Source organism: Sapajus apella, unplaced genomic scaffold, assembly GCF_009761245.1.
Source record: "Sapajus apella isolate SASKATOON/1434 unplaced genomic scaffold, GSC_monkey_1.0 scaffold7, whole genome shotgun sequence".
NCBI classification, from domain to species: Eukaryota; Metazoa; Chordata; class Mammalia; order Primates; family Cebidae; genus Sapajus; species Sapajus apella.
This window is the reverse complement of record NW_022436947.1, coordinates 16,709,146-16,718,328: the sequence shown is the minus strand read 5'-3', so window position 1 is coordinate 16,718,328 and position 9,183 is coordinate 16,709,146.

Genomic DNA, 9,183 nt, shown 5'->3' with positions numbered 1-9,183 from the left:
CCTCACTGAGGACTTTATGTGGGGGTTCCAATTTCACTTTTCCCATTGGCACTGCCCTAGTAGAGGCTCTCCATGAGGGCTTCACCACTCCAGGAGGCTTCTGCCTTGGTACTCAGGCTTTTTCATACACCTTTTGAAATCTAGGCATAGACTTTCAAGTGCTCATCACTCTTGCATTCTGTGTACCTACAGGCTTACCACCACATGAAAACTGTCAAGGCTTGTGGCTTGCATTCTCAAAACTGACAGCTGAAGCTCTATGCGAACATCTTTGAGCCCTGGCTGGAGCTGGATCTGGAGTTGAAAGCGGCCAGGATGCAGGGAGCAGTGTCCCAAAACTGTATAGGGCAGTTGAGGCCTGGATTTGGCTCATGAAACCATGCTACACTTCGTGGTCACTGGGCCTGTTGTAGAAGAGGTTGCCATAAAGGTCTCTGAAATGCCTTTGAGGCCTTTTCCTCATTGTCCTGAATATTAACACTTGGCTCCCTTTTAGTTATGCAAATATTTCTAGCAAGTGTTTGCTCCACAGCCTGCTTGAATTCCTTGCTTGAAAAAGCTTTTGCTTTCTCTGCCAAATGGCCATCCTGTGCATTTTCCAAACTTTTATTCTCTGCCTCCTATCCAAATATGGGTTTTACCTTTAAGTCATTTCTTTGTTCTTACATCTGAGTATAGTTGTTAGAAGCAGCCAGGTCACAACTTGAATGTTTTGCTGCTTAGAAATTTATTCCACCAGTTACCCTAAATAATTACTCTCAAGTTCAAACTTCCACATATCCTGAGGGCATGAACAGAATGCAGCCAAGCTCTTTGCTAAGATACAACACTTGTGACCTTTGTTTGCTCCATCATATGGTTTGGCTGTATCCCTACCCAAATCTCATCTTGAATTGTGATCCCAATAATCCCCACATGTTGAGGGAGGACCTGATGTGAGGTTATTGGGTCATGGGGGCAGGTTCCACCATGTTGTTCTTGTGATAGTGAATGAGTTCTCATGAGATCTGATGATTTTATATGGCAATTTTCCCTGTTCTCACATGCTGTCTCTTGCCCGCTGCCATGTAATACTTACCTCCTTTCCCTTCTGCCATGACTATAAGTTTCCTGAGGCCTCTTCAGCAATGCAGCACTGTGAGTCAATTAAACCTCTTTTCTGTATAAATTACCCAATCTCTAGTATGTCTGGCAGTGTGAAAACAGACTAATATACTCCGGTTCCCAAGAAGTTCCTCATTTCCATCTGAGACATTGGCAGCTTGGACTTCGCTGTCTAAATCACTATCAGCATTTTGGTCACAGCCATGTAATCAGTCTCTAAAAAGTTCCAAATTTTCTTTTTCTTCCTGTCTCCTTCTGAGCCCTCCAAACTCTGCCTGTCACAGATTTCCAGAGTTGCTTCCACATTTTCAGGTATCTTTATAGTAATATATTACCTCTGGTACCAATTTTCTGTATTAGGCTGCTCTTGCCTTGCTATAAAGAAATGCCCCAGACTATTTTGTAAAGAAAAGAGGTTTAATTGCTCACAGTTCTGCAGGTATTACAGGAATCTTGGTGCTCAGGAAGCTTACAATCATGGCAGAAAGTAAAGCAGGAAGCAGGCATTTCATATGGCAAAACTAGGAACAAGAGAAAGAGACAGACTGGGGTGGGGAGGTGATACAAACTTTTGAATGACAAGATCTTGCAGTAACTCACTCACTATCATGAAGACAGAACCAAATAGTGAGGGCTACATCTCATGACCAAAGCACCACCCCTTGGGCTCCACCTCCAACACTGGGCAGCATTGGGAATTACATTTCAACATGATATTTGGGCAAGGACAGATATACAAACACCATCACCATTTAATTGTGAACTTGTCATTGGTCAAGCCTGAGTTTCCATTGTCTTTACTTTGAAATCGCCTTCACTTCTCTTATTCATTGAAATAGAATCTCACACATTTTCTTCCTATGATATCAGGGAAGTTTGTCTGCTGAGAAGCTGGCAAGGTTGGAGCTCTGGAATGCAGAACTGGAGGTGAATGCACTCTTGCCTCTACTCTAGCAGGACTCAAGAAGTACCTGCGGTTTCCCGCTCTACCCTTTCTATCTCTTTGCTGCTTATAAACCAGCCTTCAAACCTAGGGAAATAGTGATTGAGTTTTTAGGTGTCATCATGTTTTCCCTGACACAAGAATTTACCTACCATAAAATATTTTTTTCCTGTGAAAGGTCAATGACTTGCAATTTGGTAGCAAACAGAAACTATCCATTTAATAAATGCAATGTTCTTTTGCATATATCTTGCACAAAATTTCTTAACTACACATCAACATCCTTTTACATAAAACCAGGTATTCCATGTTTAAGAACATTACTCTGAATCCAAAGGCTATTAATTGTTGGGTCAGTCTCTATTCAATTAAATATAAATTAATCAATTTATTCATTCATGTAGTCAAAAAAAACCTGAGCACTAAAGATGTGCCAGACACTGACAGCTGACTGGGAAGTTCATGGCATTCAGGTACACATAGAAAGGTTAATAAATAATTATATTATTTTGTGAAGTTATACAAAAGAGGCATCTACAGTGTTGAAAACAAGAGTGAGGAATTGACTCTACTTGAAGGTATATGGCCCCATCTTCTTAACAAAAAGAAGATGAACAATATTTTGAATACTTATAAATCTTCATTTGATAGATAAGTCTAGGAGGCATAGTCCACCGGGGAGAAAAGACTGAAAAAGATGATATAAAGTGGACTGGCAATTTTATACTCTTAAAATAGATTAATATAATAGAAGTATTACATGCTTATTGTAGAGTAACCAACTTTTAAAGTCAAGATTCATGGTTAAAAGTCATGAAAATCTGACTTAAATGGTATTTTAAAAAAGCAAAACAGAAAAAAATTGGCTCAAGAGCCCAAGGGTAAATCCTTCAGGTGTGACTAATCTAGGGACCATTTTAAAATTAATATAGGGGATCCGAAATTGCATATTTTAATTTGTTGAATGTATTTCTTTCTGTGATATTACCTACATTTCTCGATGTCTTATGCAACTAATCCACATTCTGCATTAGTTTTCTAACTTAAATTTATCTTAAATTAATTTCAAATAATCATAATAATATGTGATATACATATAGTCAGATGTATACATGTTTTGCTTATATTATCAGATACAGATAACTGAATTCACTGGGTATATTGACCGTGTAAAGCATTTACTTGCATCAGGGCTGAGTTCAATGTTAGCTGTAATGCTTAAATAATGATTGCAATTCATTATTTTCTGTTAAGATATTAAATTATTTGAAGTTTCATTATGCATTATGCCTGTCAACATTCTTGCTTAATAAATAATATTTTTATCTACTGCTCTCAACCAATACAGAACAAATCAAACAGAGGAAGACTTCTTTAAAATAATTTTGCTTCAGAAAATTCATCAGGCTCAATTTTATATTTGGTTAAAATAACACTTTCATTCCCTTCTAAAATTTCCTTGGTTTAGGAAATAGCTGACATCTATTGTAACTTAGCTTAAATTTCCCAGCCAAAACAACAACAACAACAACAACAACAACAACAAAGATAAGAAACAAAGAAATAATTCCTTTAACTGGAAGATAATTTTAGTCATATCTATACAAATCCAAATTAACTAATTGAAAAGGTAAAAATTCAGTCATGTTTTGTCTTCCACATGGCATCAACATATACTTTTTAACCTAAAATAATTTCGTATTTAGTTTTGCCTTGATGTCTATAGTTTCTTATTCATGTTATATGAGATCTACAAAGAATAACAATAAATGGTTCAAACTCTAATGTTCAGAAACTGATTTTTATAAACTTTTATTTTATATTTATCATGCTCTAACCCAAATACTACACAGTATGTTAATTATTTTTAGGGGTCTAATTGCTAGTTTCCTGTTTATAAGTCTGCTGATTTATACACACACACACACACACACACACACACACACAAATCAAAATACATTTTAGTTTTTAATCTGCATCTTCAGAGAACAATTCATATTCTGCTACCTTCTCTCTTAGAAGGGAACAAACCTGGGCCAAGTGATACATTATATTTCTCTTCGGCTAGAGCCAGGTTTCTGTCTTTAATACATTTTCTGTAACATGTAATTTATATTTTAAAATATTCTAGTTTTTCCTACAGAAACCAATTGCCAATTGCTTCCAGCCTCTATTATTTATTCATTTAAAATTCATAGAGTAAAAAATGTTTTTTCAACTACAGATTTATCTTAAAAAAATTATAAATAAGGCTAAGAAATGAAATTCCATTTCCTTGTGTGAACACTACAATTTAATGTGTAAATAAATAACTTTGAAAGATAATCAAATCTAGAAGCTTAGAATTGAAATTGAAGGATATTTAGTCCAACCTCTCATACAATTCAAGAATCCTTTACACAACATCTCTGGCAAACAATCATATTATAATTTCCCAATTAAGACCTTAAAAAACTATTTCACATACAAAATTAATTTGACCTCACAACTTTCAAGACTATGACGGTTGTCAAACATTGCATATTGATGAATAGGTAATGGACAAAAGAAGAGAGGGAAAAAAAGAACTGAAACTAAAACTCCCCTCCCGACTCCCCTCCATGTTCTCTGTAGTCTAGCCAATTGATACTCTTGAATAACCCAGAACAAATTCACAATGTTCCATCCAGTCTGCCTAGGAGACTGGCAGAACCTGGCAGAGAAGTCAGAACCTTGGCCCAAGGAATAGAACAAGGGCATATCTTGGCCGTTAGTTAACCCTTCTCTTGGAGAAAAAAAAAAATTAAAGTATATATGTAGAATTCCAAGTAGGTCTGATATTCTTCCTGGAAAATGGTCTCAATGGACAGCATACCCATAAAGAAAATCCTTCTCAGGATATTGTTTCAGTACCATCTAAAGTTTTCAAGATGTCTCTGAGCAAAGTTCTTTAACAATTCCATATTATTGCCTAAGGTAAGGGGAAGTCCTATATATTTTGTATCCACTCTCTTATCTATCAGTTTAACTCAGTTATTTTTACATTATGTGATACAATTTAAAATTTTAACCTGATGATTCTTAGTCTGTTCATGTCTTCTAGCACATATCTTCATTTCTATTTATGTGCATGCAAAAAATTTATGAATCTAAAATGTTAGAAACATGTCTGTTTTGAGTTTTTTGTGTAAGGTAATGAAAGTACAATCTAATAAAACCTAAATTGGATATCAGTGTAAAAATATTTTGGAAGAAAAAACCTACTGTCCAAAAATAACATAATTCACTTCAAAGTTTATAGGTATGCTACCTTTGTCATAGTTTTGTATGCATTCATTCATTCATTCTACAAATATTTGATGTGTATGCAATATGTTTTAAACAGTTTAAGGTTATGATGATACAGGTCTGAACAAAAGAGATAAAACTCAGGCTTACATTCTTGTTTTGAGAGAGACAGACAAGCAAGTCAAATCTTAAAATGTATACTATTTTAGATGGCAATGATTGCTAAGTAAGGAAATAAAGTAGAGAGAGAGAATAAGGGACATGAGGAGATGAAATTTTAAATAGAGCATCCAGGGAAGGTGACATTGAAAGTGTGACTCTTCAGTAAAGACCTGAACAAGGTGAGAAAGCAAGCCATGTGAATACCCGGGAACACAGCATTCCAGACAAAGGAAGAAATGAACACAAAAACTCTGAGGCAGAAGCATATCCAGAGTATCCAAGGAAAGTCCAGGAGGTGTGTGAGCTATTGAGCTGAGAGAAAGGTTAAGGGTAGCCTAATCTTAGGATCTTTCTGTCATAATAACAGCATTTTCTATTACTCTGAGAAAGATGGGAAGCCATTAGCAAGTTCTGAATGGAGAAGCAACATAGTTTTACTCATATTTTAACAAGATTTCTTGCATTTTGGAAAATAAGGGCACAAGAACAGAAGCAGTAAGACCACTTTGGAGGTTATCATATGATGATCCAGCTGAAAGATAATTCCTGCTGGAGATCCTGTTGATAGCACTGGATGTATTTAGAAGAGAAAACCTAATAGAATTTGCTGATGAAGTGAATGTGACATGTGAGAGTCCAAAGTTTGACTCCAAGCTTTTTTGGCTTTATCAACTGGAATGATGGAGTGGCCATTAATTGAGACTGGGAAACTCTAGAGGGGCAAGATTAGACATTAAAGGTTGAGTTTCCCATTAGAAGTCCAGAGAGATTTAGATGAGGCAATAGGTTACATAAGTCTGGCATTTAAGGGAGGGTTTCAGACATGATGAATACATTTCAGCTTCACTGGTATATAGAAAGGATTTAAATCAATGAGCTAGATGAACTCATAAAAGCAAAAAGTATAGAGAGAAGATAAGAGGTTCAAGGGCTGAGTCTGGGTCATTCCACTCTTTAGTTGTCAGAGAAAGGAGGAGGAGTTAGCAAAAGAAACTAAGTTGTAGTAAAACTCCTAACAGTGAAAAGAAAAGTTTCTTAAGGCCTAAAGCAAGCTTGTCCAACCCACAGCCTCTGGGCCACATGGAGCCCAGGACAGCTTTGAATGCAGCCAAACACAAATTTGTGAACTTTCTTAAAACGTGATGGGACTTTTTGTGATTATTTTATTTTATTTATTTATTTATTTTATAAAGACGGGGTTTCACCATGTTGGTCAGGCTGGTCTTGAACTCCCGACCTCAGGTGATCCACCCGCCTTCGCCTCCAAAGTGCTTGGATTATAGGCATGAGCCACCGCGCCCAGCTGATTTTTTATTTTTTGAGCTCATCAGCTATCATTAGTGTATTTTACATGTGGCCCAAAATAATTATTCTTCTTTCAATGGGGCCCAGGAAAGCAAAAAGATTGGACACCCTTGGTGTAAAGAATCAGCCGTGCTGAAAGCAGTGGGTAGGTCAGTCGTGTCGAAGACTGCGTGATGGCACTGGATGTAACTACGGAGAGGTCATTAAGACCTTGACATAAGTAGTTTTAGTGGGCTGGTAGAGATGAAGCCCAGTTAGTTAAAACGGTTCAAGAGAGATTAAAAGGAGGAACTTTGAAACTTTGTGAATTTTATTGAACATCGTGAGATTTGACATTATAAATTCAAGATTGTGAGTAGAAAAACTTCTTGGGGAGTTTTGTTATAAGAGACAACAAAAGCAACATGAAGAATAGCAAGTCTTCATTTTCTTTTCCTTTTTTAAGATAGGGAAAAGAAGATGGATGTTCCTCTACTTGTGGACATTTGAGAGTTCATGAACCAAACAAAAATAAAGGCAATTTAAGAATCCGTATTCCAAAGAGAAACAAAAGATAATATGATCTTTAAAAGCTGATTTTCAGACCAAGGAAGCATTACTACTGGGGGGAGTAACAGCTTGTGTAATTGCAAGAGCAGTGGTTTAAAGTTTATAAACACAATCTGACCTTTGGCCTTTTCTCAAACATGCTAAGCTTCTTCCTTTGTTCACAAAATATTAGAAGCAGAGTGCAAATCTTTGAATAAATTTTAAGAGACAAAAAAGTTGAGACTGGAATTGGTGTTTTTTAAGTACCCGAGAATTCCCAAAGATTTGAAATTCCCTCTTATTTATTTATGTCTTGTGTGAGTCATGCCAGGGAAAAGGCTAGTCAAATATCAATTCAATGAATGTTTTTATTTTACAGGAGCTTAAAAAACCTAAAAGTATAACTTGTTTTCAGCATATTTTTGAAATTAAATTTAAAATACTTTATTGTGAAAAAGGCTAATGGTCATCTAATCCTTTGTTGAGCTATAACCTATTTCCTGGTGAAGGGTCTTGCTTTGATGTTGATAGCGGCTGACTGATCAGGGTGGTGGTTGCTGAAGACTGGGGTGGCTATTGCAATTACTCAAAAGAAGACAACAATAAAGTTTGCCACATCAATTAACTCTTCTTTTCACAAAAGATTTATCTTTAGCATGTAATGCTGTTTGATAGCAGCTTTTTAATGAAATAAAATTCTCTTTGGAGAAATACTCTGAACAATCTTAAGGTATTCTCATGGAATTAATACTTTTGATAACAACTGAAGGAGAAAAAGGTGATAGTTAGCTAATGCTATTTATAGTTGTTATTAAGTTCTAGTGCCAAAAAAATGTTAACTAGAATTGTTTTCACTGTGCCCATATCTGGAAATTCAAATATACTGTCAACTGTCAGGGAAGGTATAAGAACTTAATGTTATAGATCAAACAATAGTTCTTTAAAAAAATTTTAAGGTTTTGATGTCTCACACTATTGGCAATAGCAAAATAATTAGATGATAAAACAACATACTTTTTGTTTAGAATTCTTTAGTCTTGTTTTCCTAACAAACACATACACACACACACACGCATGCACACACACACCCCTAAAACAAACCCCTGAAAAGCAATAAAAGCAATAATTTAGCTATGAATGTAGACTAGACAACAAAAGGAAGAAAGCATATTCATCCTACACTTAAGAGAGTATATTTTTATTGTGAAGAAAACATTAAGACCAAGAAAAAGAAATTACCAAGTGTTCAATGAACTGGGAGCTGAACTAAAAATAGTACTCATTTTGCTGAGGAGAAAAAGTTACTCATAACTCAACATGAGCCATAACAATTCATCTCTTGTTTTTATCTCCTTTGAAATAAAATACACTCTATGTTCTCAACATGTGAGGAATGATACTAATGTCAATAATAGAGAATAACATGGAAATGGAATCAGTATAATTACGCATGAGGGGAAATGGCAGCTTTGTAATGATATGTCTTGCACTAACAGATATTTCACACTACCTTTTTCAGAATATAAAAGCCATTGAAGTAAAAATGTAAAATTAAATAGTGTGGAAAAGTTCAATTTCTTTAGTGTTGGCATTCTAGAATATAAGGCTGGTTTTCAAAATAAAGAGTCAGTACCATTGAAATTTGCCTTACCTTTACTTATTTCACAAGTTACAGAAAATTCCTGAGCCCAAGTGATCATTTTGAGTCCTTAGACATAAGACTTTGACACATTATATTTTCACCTTTGTGACAAAGAAATCACCCTGACTGTTATGACAAAAAGAAAACCATCTCTGGATATTTTTTCTACTAAAAATACACAAGTTAGCCCAGTGTGGTGGCATGTGCCTATAATTCCAGCTACTTGGGAGGC